This window comes from Stomoxys calcitrans, chromosome 1 (genome assembly GCF_963082655.1).
Source record: "Stomoxys calcitrans chromosome 1, idStoCalc2.1, whole genome shotgun sequence".
Taxonomy (NCBI): domain Eukaryota; kingdom Metazoa; phylum Arthropoda; class Insecta; order Diptera; family Muscidae; genus Stomoxys; species Stomoxys calcitrans.
This window is the reverse complement of record NC_081552.1, coordinates 257000470-257019374: the sequence shown is the minus strand read 5'-3', so window position 1 is coordinate 257019374 and position 18905 is coordinate 257000470.

The following is an 18905-nucleotide window of genomic DNA, read 5'->3' as shown; positions in this document are numbered from 1 at the left end:
CTTTTTAGGCAAACAAAGAATATTGAATAAGAACTGTTATGCCATTGGAGCTATATCAAGTTATAGTCCGATTCGGGTCATAAATGAATGCAGAACATTGTAAAAGTCATTGTGTAATATTTCAGTTCATTCGGATAAGAATTGCGCCTTGTAGGGGCTCAAGAATCAAAATCGGGATATAGGTATATATGGGAGCTGTATCAAGCTATTGATCGATTTGGACCATATTAGACACATATGTTGAAGGTCATGAGAGAAGGTGTTGTACAAAATTTCTGCCAAATCGGAAGAGAATTGCGCCCTCTAGAGGCCCAAGAAGTCAAGATCCCAGATCGGTTTATATGGCAGCTATATCAGGTTATGAACCGATTTGAATCATACTTAGCACAGATGTTGACCAAAACACTACGTGCAAGATTTCAGTTAAATCGGACGAGAATTGCGCCCTCTAGAGGCTCAAGAAATCAAGACCCAAGATCGGTTTATATGGCGGCTATATCAAAACACTAGCACAGATGTTGGAAGTGATACCAAAACACTCCGATTCAAACAGCATTAAAAATCCATTAAAACACTATGGTATGTCGGCTGACCCTACTCAAAAAAAGAACTTCTCCTTAGGCCAATAAGCCTATAATCGTTGACTAGTTTCCGATTATTAAAACATCATCTCCCTTGTTGGATGATGATGATGGCCTAGTAATTAAATAACCATAACATGTGCTCATTTGACTTGTTTGGAATACTTTGGCTATATCCTTAAAATCTACTTCATTTAATTACTGTTTTGCTTTTCTTCAAGCAGAAGATTAACGCAAACAATGCGCTTAGTACTTGCAGATGATAGGGATAAGGATAACATGATCCAGCTCATCGGAAATGTGCACTTGCCATTGGAAATGTGCACACTAATGATGCTGTAGTGATTTGCAGCAATACCATGGCATGTCCCATTGTGGCTGAGAAACAAAAGATCAACTGACTGACTGACTCAACACCATTATGTCGTAAATATCCGCACTAATTTCACATAATTGTGATAATTTATTGTAAATTTCTTGTAAGTCCTTCATGAAATCGTATGATTATGACTTAATCACAGACATTTAACTTTCTCAGATCCGTTGTGGTCTGCAGGACGAGTGCTTGCACGGACTGAGCTAGCAGCATTTATTTGTTCTTCACATTGTCACTGGTAAATGATCTCCAGCTGCTTGTGTTGGAGCCAATGTGGCCGTCGCCGCCGCCGCCGTCGCCGCCGCCGCCGTCGTCGTCGTCGCCACCATCAGATTTACTCTGAGGAAATTAGTTGTTGGCACAGCACAATAATGGACTGACTATGTGTGGTCGCCAAATCGCCACACAGTGGTTATAAATGTCTAGAGAAGGGAAAAAGCCGACCAGTGCCAGCTTTATCCTACACCTAACCTATAAATGTGAATTGAGCGACCAACTTATATTCAGGCTATTTCTAATTTTCAACCGATTTTGATGGTATGTTCACCTGGGTAATAAACTATTCGGACCGAATTTCGGGCAAATCTGGACAAAATCTATATCTGCAAGGATTTCTATAAAAGTAATATGAAAAGTCAGAAGAGAAGCCTCCGTCCCAAACTTTGATTGAATAACGTAACAAGTAAAAGCGTGCTAAATTCGGCCGGGTCGAATCTTCTATACCCTCCACCATGGATCGCATTTCTCGAGTTCTTTCCCGGTATCTCTTTTTAGACAAACAAAGGACAAAAGAAAAGGTTTGCTATGCTCATTGAATATTGGAGACCACTGTAGGAGTGTATGAGTAAAATTTCAGCCAAATCAAGGAATTGAGCCTTTTGGGGGCTCAAGAAGTAAAATAGGGAGATCGGTTTATAGGGGAGCTGTTTCAGGCTACAGACCGATTCAGACCATAATTGACACGTAAGTTGAAGGTCATGAGGGAAGTATTTGTACAAAATTTCAGCCAAATCGGATAATAATTACACCCTCTAGAGGCTCAAGAAGTCAAGACCCCAGATCGGTTTATATGGCAGCTATATCAGGTTAGAGAGCGATTTAAACCATACTTGGCACAGTTATTGGAAGTCATATCAAAACACCTCATGCAAAATTTCAGCCAAATCGGATAGAAATTGCGCCCTCTAGAGGATCAAGAAGTCAAGACCCCAGATCGTATTATATGGCAGCTACATCAGGTTACGGAACGATTAAAAACATACTTGGAACAGTTGTTGGAAGTCATGGTGAAACACGTCGTGCAGAATTTCAGCCAAAACGGATGGAAATTGCGCCCTCTAGAGGCTCAAGAAGTCAAGACCTCAGATCGGTTTATATGGCAGCTATATCAGGTTATAGACGGATTTAACCCTACTTGGCACAGTTGTTGGAAGTCGTATCAAAACACCTGATGCAAAAATTTCAGCCAAATCGCATAATAATTGCGGCCTTTAGAGGCTCAAGAAGTCAAGATCCCAGATCGGTTTATATGGCAGCTATATCATACTATGGACCAATATAAACCATACTTAATACAGTTGTTGGAAGTCATATCGAAACACGTCGTGCAGCATAGCATTGATATAGCCCCTATATAGACCGATCCGCCGATTTAGGGACTTAGGCCCATAGAAGCCACATTTATTATCCGATTTTGCTGAAATTTGGGACAGTGAGTTGTGTTAGGGCTTCGACATCCTTCTTCAATTTGGCCCAGATCGGACCAGATTTCAATATAGCTGCCGTATAGACCGATCCGCCGATTTAGGGTCTTAGGCCCATAGAAGCCTCATTTATTATCCGATTTTGCTGAAATTTGGGACAGTAGGTTGTGTTAGGCCTTCGACATCCTTCTTCAATTTGGCCCAGATCGGTCCAGATTTGAATATAGCTGCCATATAGACCGATATCTCGATTTAGCGTTTGGCCCCATGAAGGCGCATTTATTGTATGATGTCGCCGAAATTTGGGACAGAGAGTTAAGTTAAGCCCCCCGACATACTTCTTCAATATGGCTCAGATCGGTTCAGATTTGGATATAGCTGCCATATAGACCGATCTCTCGATTTAAGGTCTTGGGCCCATAAAAGGCGCACTTATTGTCCGATGTAGCCGAAATTTGTGACAGTGAGTTGTGTTGGGCTCTTCGACGTTCGTATTGTATATGGTTCAGATCGGACTATATTTGGATATGGCTACCAAAAAACCAATATTTGTTCTACAAAAATGAACAATGACTTGTACTTATTAGACCACTCAATAAGCGTGCCGAATTTGGTCCAAATCGGACCCTATTTCGATATAGCTGCTATGGGGGCATAAATTATGCATTTTTCACCGGTTTATGGCGAAAGGTGGTTTACATACCCGAGGTGGTGGGTATCCAAAGTTCGGCCCGGCTGAACTTAACGCCTTTTTACTTTTATCATTCTGCACCAAATAAATTGCCCATCTTCCAGGACCACTGTGCCACAATTTAGTTGTTAGTCTGTGAGATTTCTTGGTCATTTTAATAAACAAACAATTGGAGCCGTGATTCTTAGCGTTACCCTCTGCTTGAAGCTTGCATGTGTGTTTGTGTGAGAAAGACTACGCCAACAGACTGCAGTCGTTTGGTCGAACGCCATGCCACCATGTTATAAAATTGATGACTTAGTGCGGTGCGCATGTGTAAAATCCCAGCCGGCATAACTCCAATAGCCCAGCCAGTGGGCACCACCACCAGCCGCCGCAACAAAAACAACAATAAAGTAAACCACACACTCAATTACTATAATTTGCTTGATTCCATCCAGGGCTACTGATTGAATTTCAAATTGCTCAATTTTGCCCCCCAAAACAAACATAGGCACACAGCACTCGGAAAACGGTCCAAAAACTGAGAAGTCCCGCATAATGTATTCATCCGCTGGCATGGGTAAACACACGCATGCGTGTGTTCGGGTAGGCTATGATAAATATAAAACGGATCCTCCAGATATTCCTGCCATAAACCCACATGACAATGGCAACACACATACTAACTACGCAGCATCTACTGCCTGGGAAGAAGATATGCGCTGTCCCAGGCGCAGCATTCGCTCATCCTGATGATGTATTGATTTGGTGGTGCACCACAATATCAGCCGTATGTCCGCTTTTCGATTCGGGTGGCATTTTTGGCTGTAGACCACCAATCACGATCTGAACCTTTAGAAATCATGGTAGCCCGCCCATAAGGCCACTTCTTGGTAGGATGTCTGTCTGTCCGTCTCAATGTTGTTGAGTAATTAAGACACACAGAAATAACCCAAAAATTTTGGCCGAAAAAAGCACTGAAAGCGACAACACAAACAACAAATTTTCCAACTATCGCCCCAAAAATGGAAGGATGCAAGGAAGCTCACTCTGATATTACCGCACAATTCGTCTTTGGTGTTCTCCCCTACCTGCCCTCATGTTGCAATATCAGATTTGTGGCGCCTTTTCCCAAACCCCCCACCAACTTTGCCTGCCATTTTTGGAAGTTTATCTACATCTTCGCAGCTAAACGCGAATTCGAATGCAAATGAAAGTTTTGTCATGAGAATGAGTGTTGTATAATGTATCTCCTTTGTGTGGTCGGCCGTTTGATCGCCCTCTTGTCCCCATCCCATGTCGGCTGTGAGCCTAACATTCCAGCTGTCACTTTTCTCTTTGTGTGTCTTGTGCTGCGCTTACTTATGTTTGACGGCAAACGTCCTTCACGCATCGCCACATAGGCACGCGAGCGTGATGCCAAACGTAACTGAATAGTCTCGGCTGTGTTGCATGCTTTAACCGCTCGTGTGTGACCAACAACCACATATCAGTAAGTGATGCCTGATGTTATAGTCCAGATCTCACTCTTTAACCATCTAATTTTCTTTCAATGAGTGGAACATGGCCCATTATATCAGATCAGTGGCGACGACGCTTGAATAATTGGCGAGAGGAGATTACAAATCAACAGTCCATAAGCCGTAGGAGTCGTGGAAGATTTTTATACCCTTCATACCATAGGTTGGGGGTATACTAATTTCGTCATTCTAATTGTAACTCCTCGAAATATTCGTCTAAGACCCCGTAAAGTCGATCTAGTCCGTCCGTCCATCCGTTTGTCTGTCAAAAGCACGCTTGAAATTTGGCACAAATAGTGTAGGTCGGTTGGGATTGTAAATGGGCCATGTCGGATCATGTTTCGATATAGCTGTCATTTAAACCGATCTTTAATCTTGACTTCTTGAGCCACTAGAGGACGCCATTCTTATCTGGTATGGCTGAAATTTTGCATGAGGTGTTTGGTTATGATTTCCAGCTACTGTGCTAAGTATGGTTGAAATCGGTCCGTTGTAGACACATTTTCATGTGGAAGTGGGGATCCTCATCAAGCTCCTGTAAGTGAGCAAGCTCGTTCAGGTCCAAAGGACCGATCGCTGCGGGAACAAGATGACCATTGGTTAATAAAATGCGCCAATAACTTGCCTTGCAATATCGAGCATCATAAGCACTCAGTGTTTATGCAAGAGCCGTTGCCAACCGGCCTCTCACTGAGACTCTCCCCTCGATACCGCTAATTGTCCGCATCTGCCGTTGCAGCTACTCCGTATGAAGCATTCCAATATCCGCAATATGTGGACGTACCCGGTAGATCGCAGCTAAGCTTCTCGTGACAGCAATGATCACCACACAGATCGGACCTCAATGTTCTAGCCGGTATGGTACTCACATCTATACCATGTCGAGTAATCGGTCCATAACCTGATATAGCTGGCATATAAACCCATCTTGAATCTTGACTTCTTGAGCCACTAGAGGGCGCAATTCATATCCGAGTTGGATGAAATTTTGCATGAGGTGTTTTGTTATCATTTCCAACAACTGTGCTAAGTATGGTCCAAATCGGTCCATAACCTGATATAGCTGCCATATAAACCGATCTTGAATCTTGACTTCTTGAGCCACTAGAGGGCGCAATTCCTATCCGATTTGGCTGAAATTTTGTACAGCGTTTTCTCATTCGAATCGGACTCTAACTTGATATAGCTCCGATAGCATAGCAATTGTTTCCATTAGGGATGGGTAGTTTCATTACGCTTTCCCTTGGGAAAGTGTAGTTTAAGTACTATTTCCCTTAGGGAAGGGTAGTTTTATTACCCTTTCCCTTAGGGAAGGGTAGTTTTATTACCCTTTCCCTTGGGAAAGAATAGTTTTATTTTCCCTTAGAGAGAGGTACTTTTATTACTCTTCAAAATGGGGAAGGAGAGTTTTATTACCCCTTCCGCTGGGGAAGGGTTGTTTCATTATCCTTTACCCTTGGGATGGGTAGTTTTATTACTCTTTCCCTTGGAGGAAGGTAGTCCCCTTGTGAAAGGTAGTTTTAAAACCCTTTCCCCTTGGGAAGCGTAGTTTTATTACCCATTTCCCTTGGGAAGGGTAGTTTTATTACCCTTATTGCATTTATTACCCTTCCCTAGGGGAAGGTTAGTTTTATTACCCTTTCCCTTGGGGAAGGGTAGTTTTATTACCTTTTCCCCTTGGAAAGAGTAGTTTCATTACCCATTCCCTAGGGAAGGGTAGATTTAGTACTCCTCCCCATGGGAAGGGTAGTTTTATTACCATTTCCCTTTGGAAGGGTTTTTTATTAGCCTTTTCCTTGGGGAAGTGTAGTTTAATTAATCTTTCCCTTAGGGAAGGGTAGTTCTAATACCCATTTCCCTTGGGAAGGGCAGATGTATTACCCTTTCCCCTTGGTAAGGATAGTTTTAGTACCCTTTTCCTTTGGAAGGGTAGTTTTATTACCCTTTCCCCTTGGGAAGGGTAGTTTTATTACCCTTTTCCCTTTGGAAGGGTAGTTTTATTACCCTTTCCCTTGGGAAGGGTAGTTTCAATACCCTTTTTTCTTGTGGAAGGGCAGTTTTATTTTCCGTTCCCTTAGAGAGGGATAGTTTTATTACCCTATCCCTTGGGGAAGAGTAGTTTTGTTAGCCTTTCCCTTGGGGAAGGATAGGTTTATTACCCTTTCCCTTAGGGATGGATAGTTTTATTACCCTTTTCCTTGGGGAAGGATAGTTTTATTTCCCTTTCACTTGGGGAGGGGTACTTTTATTACCCTTTTAATTGGCGAAGGATAATTTTATTGCCCTTCCCTTTCATTACCAATGGGCCCTGGGACTTCTAGGGCTCTAAAATTTTGCATATAAACTGGACAACACCTCAGCTAAAACCATGAACATTTTCATGAAGATTTTCATTCCAAAATGCAGACTTATTTCTACTTATTTTTTATACCCACCACCGAAGTTTGGGGGTATATTGATTTTGTCATTTCGTTTGCAACACATCGAAATATCCATTTCTAACCCTATAAGGTATATATATTCTTGACCAGCGTAAAAATCTAAGACGAGCTAGCCATGTCCGTCTGTCTGTCTTTCGAAATCAGGCTACAGTCTTTAAAAATAGAGATATTGAGCTGAAACTTTGCAAAGATCCATTTTTGTCATAAGCAGGTTAATATATTGGAAGATGTCTCGATATTGCTCCATATAGACCGATCCGCCGATTATCCGATTTTGTTGAAATTTGAGACAGTGAGTTAGTTAGTGAGTTAGGCCCTTCGACATTTTTCTTCAATTTGGCCTAGATCGGTCCAGATTTGGATATAGCTGCCTTATAGACCGATTTCTCGATTTAAGGCCTTGCGCCCATAAAAGGCGCATTCATTTTCCGATTTTGCTGAAATTTGAGACAGTGGGTTGTGTTAGGCCCTTCGACAAACTTCTTCAGTTTGTCCCAGATCGGTCCAGAGTTGGATATAGCTGCCATATAGACCGATCTCTCGATTTAAGGTCTTGCGCCAAGAAAAGGCGCATTTATTGTCCGATTTTAATGAAATTTCGGACAGTGAGTTGTGTTAGAAATCTATTGGTTGCCCAAAAAGTAATTGCGGATTTTTTAAAAGAAAGTAAACGCATTTTTAATAAAACTTAGAATGAACTTTAATCAAATATACATTTTTTACACTTTTTTTCTAAAGCAAGCTAAAAGTAACAGCTGATAAGTGACATAAGAAAGAATGCAATTACAGAGTCACAAGCTTTGAAAAAATTTGTCAACGCCGACTATATGAAAAATCCGCAATTACTTTTTGGGCAACCCAATATTTACCTTCTTTTACCGATCGATATAGCTTCTTCAAACAGAACCCAAGACGATATGTAAACCACCGCATCCGCATCAGCATTGCATAAAGATTTTGGAGTTGTTGACAATCTCAACAATCCCTCCTACGCCTCTGCTGATAATGATGTGATCACATGTCTATCGAGAATGCGAGAATGTTCAAAATTCTAAACCATAGCCTAGATATGAAAAGACAGCTGAGTAAATGGGTTGGAAATGGATGAATGCATACAGCGATTCATTCATTCATCTATTCCACCATCCATTGGGCTCGCTACTCTCCTCGCATGGCTCCGAAGTTATATGGTGTCGGCTCGATGCTCTTCCAAGTAATAGACGACTATTAAAATCATTTAGCATAGCGGCGGAACAGTGCGCCGGCGTGTTGGCAGAGCACATAATGCAATTTTGGCCGACTGTTGCTAAAATGTTACGCTTGCGAGTATTCAAATGACCATACCAAGGAATTAAGGTCCAAAGACTTTTCCAACAGACATCAAAATCATGCATGCATGCATGCGAATGCAATAACATCATGAATCCATGGAAAAATTGAACAATGAAGGGTTTCCCAAACACCCACCCCCCACCCCTCGAAACATCGGACCCACCATTAAGTCAGCGGCAACGTGCAATGGACATCAATACCATTCATTTATTCATTCGTTCGTTCATCCATCTCCCCTTCCCCATTTGGTATTTCTTTCGTCCACGATGGGCGCTGCGTTGTTTGTTTGCAAAATTATCTGCAGTGTGTGAATGCGGCAGACCGAACGACTTCAATGGATGCCGAATTGCCATGAAGTACGTATGTGCGATACGTACAAACACCATCACTGGATTCCGCGATCTCGATTGCGCCAAGCAAGCTACCCAGCCACTCAGTCAGCACACGTTGTAATCACTCGAGTGTGATGTTCTTCAATCATTCAACTATTTTTGAAGATTACCTGCCTACCATCCAAGCAGCCAGCCTACCTACCTAATCTTAGCGCTGTTTGATCCAATGTTTGGTGTTTGTCTCAGATCTCTGACGGATTACTCACACAACAGAAGTGCGAAAAGTTGATGTCGCACATTACATTTTTGGACATTACACGGCGAATAATAAAGAAAAACAAGTAAAATCGTGCTAAGTTCGGCCGGGCCGAATCTTATATACCCTCCACCATAGATCGCATCTGTTGAGTTCTTTTCCCGGCATCTCTTCTTAGGCAAAAAAAGGACAAAAAAAGATTTGCTCTGCTATTAGAGCGATATCAAGATATGGTCCGGTTCAGACTACAATTAAACTATATGTTGAAGACCTGTGTAAAATCTCAACCAATTCGAATAAGAATTGCGCCCTTTGGGGGCTCAATAAGTAAAATAGGGAGATCGCTTTATATGGGAACTGTATCAGGCTATAAACTGATTCAGACCTTAATAAAAACGTATGTTAATGGTCATTAGAGGATCCGTCGTACAAAATTTTATTCCAATCGGATAAGAATTGCGCCCTCTAGAGACTCAAGAAGTCAAGACCCAAGATCGGTTTATAAGGCAGCTATATCAGGTTATGGACCGATTTGAACCATAGTTAGCACAGTTGTTGGATAGCATAACAAAACACGTCGTGCAAAATTTCATTCCAATCCGATCAGAATTGCGCCCTCTTGAGGCGCAAAAAGTCAAGATCCCAGTTCGATTTATATGGCAGCTATATCAGGTTATGTACCGATTTGATCCTAATTAAGCACAGTTGTTGAAAGTCATAGCAAAACATGTCGTGCAAAATTTCATTCCAATGGGATAAGAATTGCGCCCTCTAGAGGCTCAAGAAGTCAAGACCCAAGATCTGTTTATATGGCAGCTATATCTGGTTATATACCGATTTGAACCATACATGGCACAGTTGTTGGATATCATAACAAAACACATCGTGCAAAATTTCATTCCAATCCGATAAGAATTGCGCCCTCTAGAGGCTCAAAAAGTCAAGATCCCAGATCGGTTTATATGGCATCTATATCAGGTTTTAGTCCGATTTGATCCTAAATAAGCACAGTTATTGGAAGTCATAGCAAGACACGTCGTGCAAAATTGCGCCCTCTGGTGGCTCAAGAAGTCAAGGCCCAAGGTCGGTTTATATGGTTATTGACCAATTTGAACCTTATTTGGGACAGTTGTTGAAAGTCATAGCAAAACACGTCGTGCAAAATTTCATTTCAATCGGAAAAGAATTGCGCCCTCTAGAGGCTCAAAAAGTCAAGACCCAAAATCGGTTTATATGACAGCTATATCAGGTTATGGACCGATTTGAACCATACTTGGCACAGTTGTTGGACATCATAACGAAACACGTCGTGCGAAATTTCATTCCAATCGGACAAGAATTAAGCCCTCTAGATGCTCAAGAAGTCAAGACCCAAGATCGGTTTATATGGCAGCTATATCGAAACATGGACCGATTTGGCCCATTTACAATCCCAACCGACCTACACTAATAAAAAATATTTGGGCAAAATTTCAAGCGCCTAGCTTTTCTCCTTCGAAAGTTAGCGTGCTTTCGACAGGCAGACGGACGGACAGACACGGCAAGATCGACATAAAATGTCACGACTATCAAGAATATATCTACTTTATGGTGTCTCAGACGAATATTTCGAGTAGTTACAAACAGAATGGCGAAATTAGTATACCCCCATCCTATGGTGGAGGGTATAAAAAGGCGTTAAGTTCGGCCGGGCCGAACTTTGGACCGATCTAAGCCAAATTGAAGAAGAATGTCGAAGGGCTCAACACAACTCACTGCCCCAAATTTCGGTGACATCGGACTATAAATGTGCATTTTATGGGCCAAAAACCTTATATCGAGAGATCGGTCTATATGGCAACTATATTCAAATGTTGACCGATCTGGGCCAAATGACGAAAGAAGGATGTCGAGGAGCCTAACACAACTCACTGCACCAAATTTCGGCGAAATCGGATAATAAATGCGTCGTTTATGGGCCCATGACCTTAAATTGTGAGATCGGTCTATATGGCAGCTATATCCAAATCTGGCCCGATCTGGGCCAAATTAAAGAAGGATGTCGAGGGCCGTAACTTAACTCTCTGTCTTAAATTTCGTCGACATCGGACAATAAATGCTCCTTTTATGGGCCCAAAACCTTAAATCGAGAGATCGGTCTATATGGCATCTATATCCAAATCTGGACCGATCTGGACCAAATTGAAGAAGGATTTCGAAGGGTCTAACACAACTCACTGTCCCAAATTTCAGCAAAATCGGATAATAAATGTGGCATTTATGGGCCTAAGACCCTATATCGGCGGATCGGTCTATATGGCGGCTATTCCAAGATATCGTCCGATATAGCCCATCTTCGAAGTTAACCTGCTTATGAACAAAAAAAGAATCTGAGCAAAGTTTCAGCTCAATATCTCTATTTTCAAAGACTGCAGCGTGATTTCAACTGCCAGACGGACGGACATGGCTAGATCGTCTTAGATAACGCTGATCAAGAATATATATACTTTATAGAGTCGGAAATGGATATTTCGATGTGTGCAAATGGAATGATAAAATAAATATAACCCCGTCCTTCGGTGGTGGGTATAATAGGGATCAATAAACGTGGGAAAACCCTATCCCAAAACCACCTGAAAGGAAATTTCTACCGACTGGGTATCAAATGAATATAATTTTTTGGCCCCATGAGTCTTGGGACAAACATACACTCAAAACAACCCCCAAATAGACATTTAGACCTATCCGGACAATATGGGACTCAAATGGAAGGTTTTTGGCAGTAAACTATTATCAGGCAACAAGTATCTTGAGGGCGCCCACAATTAAATTGACACTCCAACAGGACATACAGAGCGGTCAGGACAATATGGGACTAAAATAAAGGACATTTGAGGCCAAAAGTCTTTGAACCCCTATAGGGTGCGCCCTCAACATATAAAATCGAGAGATCAGTTTAAATGGGAGCTATAACAAGTTATGGATAGATTCAAGCCATAGGTTTATGTACACCCCGAAAGGTGCGTTAACTCAGAGGCCAGCCCGTTGTGACGTCCCGAATGGTAGACAGGGAGATGACAAGATATGAAAAATCGAAAATAGATCCCGCCACGGAATAGCTGTGAGCACCACACAGGCTGGATCATTGAGGTCCGATCTGTGTGATGTTCATTCCTGGCACGAGAAACTTAACTATGATCTACCGGGCGATTGGTTCTTTGGACCAGAACGAGCTTGCTGACCCACAGGAGCTTGACGAGGATCGCCACCTCCACATGAAAATGTGGCTACAACAACAAACTAGATAGGATTAGAATAGAGAGCAAGCGCCTATCTAGCCACCGCTCGCATTCTTCCCCAGGGCGTAAGCCCACGCCCACTCAAGTATTCACTAGCCAAGTGCCAGGCATTGGTGCTCCGCATCTGCTCATGTATGACAGCGTGTTGAAGATTTCATGGCGTCCCACTTCACATCAAACCCCTCTTATCCACGTATCTGAGGAGACTCCCCAGAAACACACATATCTGCAAGTTCACTGGCATCGGAGAAGAACTTCTGCCCTTGGATGGAAAGCATATGCCGCTGTGGATCCGGGCACGAGCAGAGCAGATGTTCAATAGTCTCATCCTTATCAAGATATCGTCCACAGCGGGACTCCTATGCATGCGGCCATATAGCTTATTGCACAGTGTCCGGTTATGACCCCTGTAATCGTACTCACACAGAAAAAAAGGTGGCCGAACATTTAAGAAATTTTTTACTTGCTGGAAAGATTTTAGCAATGATTACGAACCGAAAAACCAACACTTCAAAACAAGGATGTTATCCTAGCTGGCTTTCGCGACTAACAGTCACAGGTACTTAGGTGGGGACACAATACCAGACATGAGCCAACTTAGAGCCGAGATTAAAAAATTTCAACACTTAAAAACGGCCCTATTTGTTAGACTAGCAAGACCGAGAAAGCAATCCGCAGCATGACGAAGGAGACTGAGGAGTATGTACCGGCAGCGCAATCGGGAGAAAATGCAGGATGCTGTTAGAGATAGATATGACATTTCGAGCATTCTACGGAAGCTGGAAAAAAGTCAGATTTTCGGAAGAATATAACATCGCCAAAAACGCTGAAAAATAAAAAGAGAACCCTACTTTCAAGTACATTTGGAAGACCAACACAGCCCTCCCTCAATGGACACCCCAGACAGTGACCTACAGTGGGAGACAGAGTTGAAATAGGAAGACTTAGGGCGGTACAAGCTTCCTTCGTTCAAGGGCCAGCAACTTCCTCTTTCGGTCGACAGCTGTGCAGAGTGTTCTGGCAAGTCGACATTCATCCTCTCACCTCCGCACTGGTCACCTTCTCCACTATGTTTAGTAGTTCAATAAAGGCATGATTGCAAGACGGGCCATAGGTGTGCCTACCGTGGAGGATCCCCTCCTGGCATACTCATCCGCTTTTTCATTCCCCAGAACACCGATGTGTCCCAGAACTCAGGCTTAACCATCGTCATAAGCCAGGACAACTGTCCAGAGTGTTCTGCCAATCCGACATTCATCCTCTCGCCTCCGCACTGGCCACCTTCTCCACTATGTTTAGTAGTTCGATAAAGGCATGATTGCAAGACGGGCCATAGATGTGCCTACCGTGGAAGATCCCATCCTGGCATACTCATCCGCCTTTTCATTCCCCAGAACACCGATGTGTCCCAAAACCCAGGCTTAACCATCGTCATAAGCCAGGACAACTGTCCAGAGTGTTCTGCCAATCCGACATTCATCCTCTCGCCTCCGCACTGGCCACCTTCTCCACTATGTTTAGTAGTTCGATAAAGGCATGATTGCAAGACGGGCCATAGGTGTGCCTACCGTGGAAGATCCCCTCCTGGCATACTCATCCCCCCTTTCATTCCCCAGAACACCGATGTGTCCCAAAACCCAAGCTAAACCAACATCATGAGCCAGTAATCCATTCAGAACCCCCAAACCCTCCCCCACGCACTTCTACCTCATCGTCTTTGAATCCACGGCCTTGAGGGATGCCATACTCTCCACATATATCCGAAGTTTCTAAGATGGGGGGTCCATCCTCCTGATCTCCTATGCAGCCAATGTAATGGCAGAGACCTCTGCCCGAAAGACCGTGCACACGTCCGGCAGTCAAACTGACATACCTATGTCAGTTAGTCTCCAAGTAAACCCCCTAGCCCCATCCTGGAGCCGGCAGTGGCTCATCCAACTCAAACACAGCATTCGATTTTCACTCCCCCCTTACGGGAAAGTGAATTCTGAACCACGAGTTCCGCATCGGTCTTGGCGATAGGTATTCAAAAATCTGCCACCTCCGTGTCCGCCTACTCTCAGCATTCTAAGCTCTCTCAGCCTAAGCGCTATCTTAGCGGCACCACCGCGAGTATACACCAGCAGGTTATAAATACAGCATCGTCAACCAAACTTGTTTGCGGGGTGGATCTTAACGCAACCGTGATCCGAACGCAGGTCAGTCTTTGTACATTTCCTAGTTCCGTTTACTCTTTTTACATAGCCTTCCAGCACACCATAGCTCCTTATGTCAGAACTGGTGTCACAATGCCCATGTACATACGGTATATCATCTTTGGGCAAACTCCCCACTCCCTACCGAAAATCCTTCTGTACGAGTAGAAGGCGCACATCGCCTTTCGATCAGGTCTGCGGAGTCTGACCCTCGACTTTGACCCCTAAATCGGAGTCGGGGTATATAGCTTAAATCGGAAAGCGGTTCGAGGTAGGGGCAAGCGCTCTCAACTCCGACTCTGGTCCAATAGTCCGACTTCAACTTTGGCTTCGACTCCGGCCTCAAAACCTCGACTCCGCAGCCCTGCTTTCGACACCTTCCCTCCGTATTCAGTCGAATCGAGGACTAAGCCTTCACATTTCGCCTTCCTTGACGACAAAAGAGTGGTCCCTTCCAAAAAGTCTGAAATCCGGCATCTTATATCTCCAAGTGAAGAGCACTGAATCCGTCTTCCTTGGGTTGGTGGTCAACCCATTTCTCTTAGCCCATATTGATGGCCTTCACAGTGCAAATGCAAATTTGCCCATTAACATTTCACTAAGGAACTTGGTCAAACTTTTGTCACATATGACTGAGTGCTATCCGATTCAAATTTTAAGCTCAATGATAGGAGGCCTCCTTTTCATAGCCGAGTCCGAACGGCGTGCCGCAGTGGGACACCTCTTTGGGGAAAAGTTTTAACATGGCATAGTACCTCACAAACGTCGCCAGCATTAGGAGGGGATAACCACGGCTAAACATTTTTCTAATGTTCTCGCCAGGATTCGAACCCAGGCGTTCAGCGTCATAGCTTTGGAACCGCAGGTAGTTTATTTTTTTTATAAAAAAAAAAAACATTTTTATTAAAAATTTCCTTTAATACTCAAATAAAACACCTATTTTTTAGACCTTTCTCTAAGTGCATCCTTACATATATCACTAAACGACGTGTCCCACTAAAGCACATCACATATGGGAAGACAAGATGCATGTGGGTCCCTTGCAACAAACACATCTCCATATAAACGCCACGCCATAATATGCCCAAGAAAGAAGATGAATGGCTTGTTTCCGCCAGTCACAATCCCAAACCTGGGTGGTCGTCGATTTTATTTCTTACTCACGCTCCATAATGTAACTGCTCCAAACTTCGGTGAGCCAGCAAGGTATCGTAAGCAGGCAGACTCCGGTTGCTGTTGGTAGTGAGTGACTAACGATGAATTGGGCTCGGTTAGAGGAAAGGCGGTGTGGTGTGGTGACGACGTTAAATGATCGGACGTTCAAATAAACACGCAGTGGTCGTCATCACCGGAGATTGAGATAGAAAGAAGGTAGGCATCCCTCCCAGTAGGCAGAACGGTCATTGGGTCGTTCAAAATGAATTCGTTTTATTGTTGTTGTTTGTTTAGGGCATGGAGTGGTGTCATTGTTGGTGTAGTCCAAGAGTACCTCACACGTTGACACACACACACACACACACACACAGACGCAAAAGGTTATCAATCATTAAAAGTGGCAATGATGTCGGTGGCGGTGATATCGGTGGCTTCCCCCGTTCTCTCGCACAAAACACACGAATTGTGATCTTAAAATGCCATTTAAGAGTGGCATGCGGCGCATCATTTGTATATGGAAAGGAGCGTCTAACACGTAATTATTTACGGATTTGTTGTTGCTGTATTACAAAAAGGTGAAGATGAACCTACCGACCAATTACCCACAGTGTGACTAATTTTTGTTTGCCCTGTGGAAGCCGACAAACCCCACATGCTGTGCCCAAGCCTCAATGCAGCACCATGGCTCAAATAAAGTGTGTAAGTGATTTAAGAGCAGTAAATGCTTTGTGTAATAAAGAAAAAAAATTAAATCATTGTCAGTAGCTTATAAAAAAATGGTTCCAAATATATTTTCGAAACTAATACTAAAGGAGTTTTTTAAAAATTTCTGTAAAAAAAAGTCTAAAAATGCCCATGAACATTCCACCAAGGAACAGGTGCAAAATTCTCACATATCAATGAGTGCAGTCCTATTCAAGTTTAAGCTCAATGATATGGGGCCTCCTTTTTATAGCCGAGTCTGAACGGCGAGCCGCAGTGCGACACCTCTTTGAAGAGAAGTTTTATATGGCATAGTACCTCACAAATGTTGCCAGCATTAGGAGGGGAAAACCACAGCTGAAAATTTTTCTGATGGTCTCGCCAGGATTCGAACCCCGGCGTTTAGCGTCATAAGCGGACATTCTGACCTCTGCGCTATGGTGGCCTCCAAAAACAAAAAGCATAACTTAAAAAGAAAAGAAACATAAAATTTTTTAAATCCTCTCATTTCAAACTTTCCTCTTAGACCGATAAACAAGTAAAATGGCTTCAAGTTCGGCTGGGCCGAACTTTGGATACCCACCACCTCGGGTATGTAGTGCAAACCACTTTTCGTCATAATCCGATGTAAAATGCATAATTTATGTCCCATAGCAGCTCTATCGTAATATGGTCCTATTTGGACCAAATTCGGCACGGACATTGAGTGGTCAAATAAGTACAAATCATTGTTCAACTTTGTAGAACAAAATATTGGTTTTTCTGGTAGCTATATCCAAATATAGACCGATCTAAACCATAAACGACACGGATATCGAAAAGCCTAACATAAGTCACTGTGACAATTTTCAGCGAAATCGAATTATAACTGCGCCTTTTAGGGGCCAAGACATTAAATCGACAGATCGGTCTATATGGCAGCTATATCCAAATCTGGACCGATTTGGGCTAAATTAAAGACGGATGTTGAAGGCCCTAACACCACTCACTCTCCCAAATTCCGGTGACATCGGACAATAAAAGCGCTTTTTATGGGCCCAAAACCATAAATCGAGAGATCGGTCTATATGGCAGCTATATCCAAATCTGAACTGATCGGTGCCATATTGCAGAAAGATATCAAAGGGCCTAACATAACTCACTGTCACAAATTTCGGCGACATCGGACAACAAAAGCCTCTTTTATGGGTCCAAAACCATAAGTCGAGAGATCGGTCTATATGGCAGCTATATCCAAATCGGAACTGATCTAGGTAAAATTGCAGAAATATGTCGAAGAGCCTAACACAACTCACTGTCCTAAATGGGCCCAAAATCATAAATCGAAAAATCGATCTATATGGCAGCTATATCCAAATCTGGACCGATCTGTGCCATATTGCAGAAAGATGTCGAAGAGCATAACACAACTCACTGTCCCAAATTTCGAAGACCTCGGACAATAAATGCGCGTTTTATGGGCCCAAGACCTTAAATCGAGAGATCGGTCTATATGGCAGCTATATCCAAATCTGAACTGATTTGGGCCAAATTGCAGAAGGACATCGAGAAGACTAACTTAACTCACTGTCCCAAATTTCGGCGACATCGGGCTATACATTTATGGGCCTAAAATCTTTAATCGGGAGATCGATCTATATGGCAGCTATATCCAAATCTCGACCGATCTGGGCAGAAAGATGTCGAGGGGTCTAACACAACTCACTGTCCCAATTTTTGTCACAATCGGACAATACATGCGCCATTATGGGCCCAAAATCTTAAATCGAGAGATCGGTCTATATGGCGGCTATATCCAAATCTGAACGGATCTGGGTCAAATTGCAGAAATATGTCGAAGAGCCATAACTCACTGCCCAAATTTCGGCGACATCGGACAACAAATGCGCCTTTTATGGGCCCAAAATCTTAAATCGAGAGATCGGTCTATATGGCAGCTATATCCAAATCTGAACTGATATGGGTCTAATTGCAGAAATATGTCGAAGAGCCTAACATAACTCACTGCCCAAATTTCGGCGACATCGGACAACAAATGCGCCTTTTATGGGCTCAAGACCTTAAATCGAGAGATCGGTCTATATGGCTGCTATATCCAAATCTCGACCGATCTGGGCAGAAAGATGTCGAGGGGCCTAACACAACTCACTGTCCCAAATTTTGTCACAATCGGACAATACATGCGCCTCTTATGGGGCCAAAAATTTAAATCGAGAGATCGGTCTATATGGGGGCTATATCAAGATATAGCCCATCTTCGAACTCAGTCTGCTTATGGACAAAAAAAGAATCTGTGAAAAGTTTCAGCTTAATACCTCTTTTTTTAAAGACTGATATTGGGTCACCTAAATATAGTTCAGA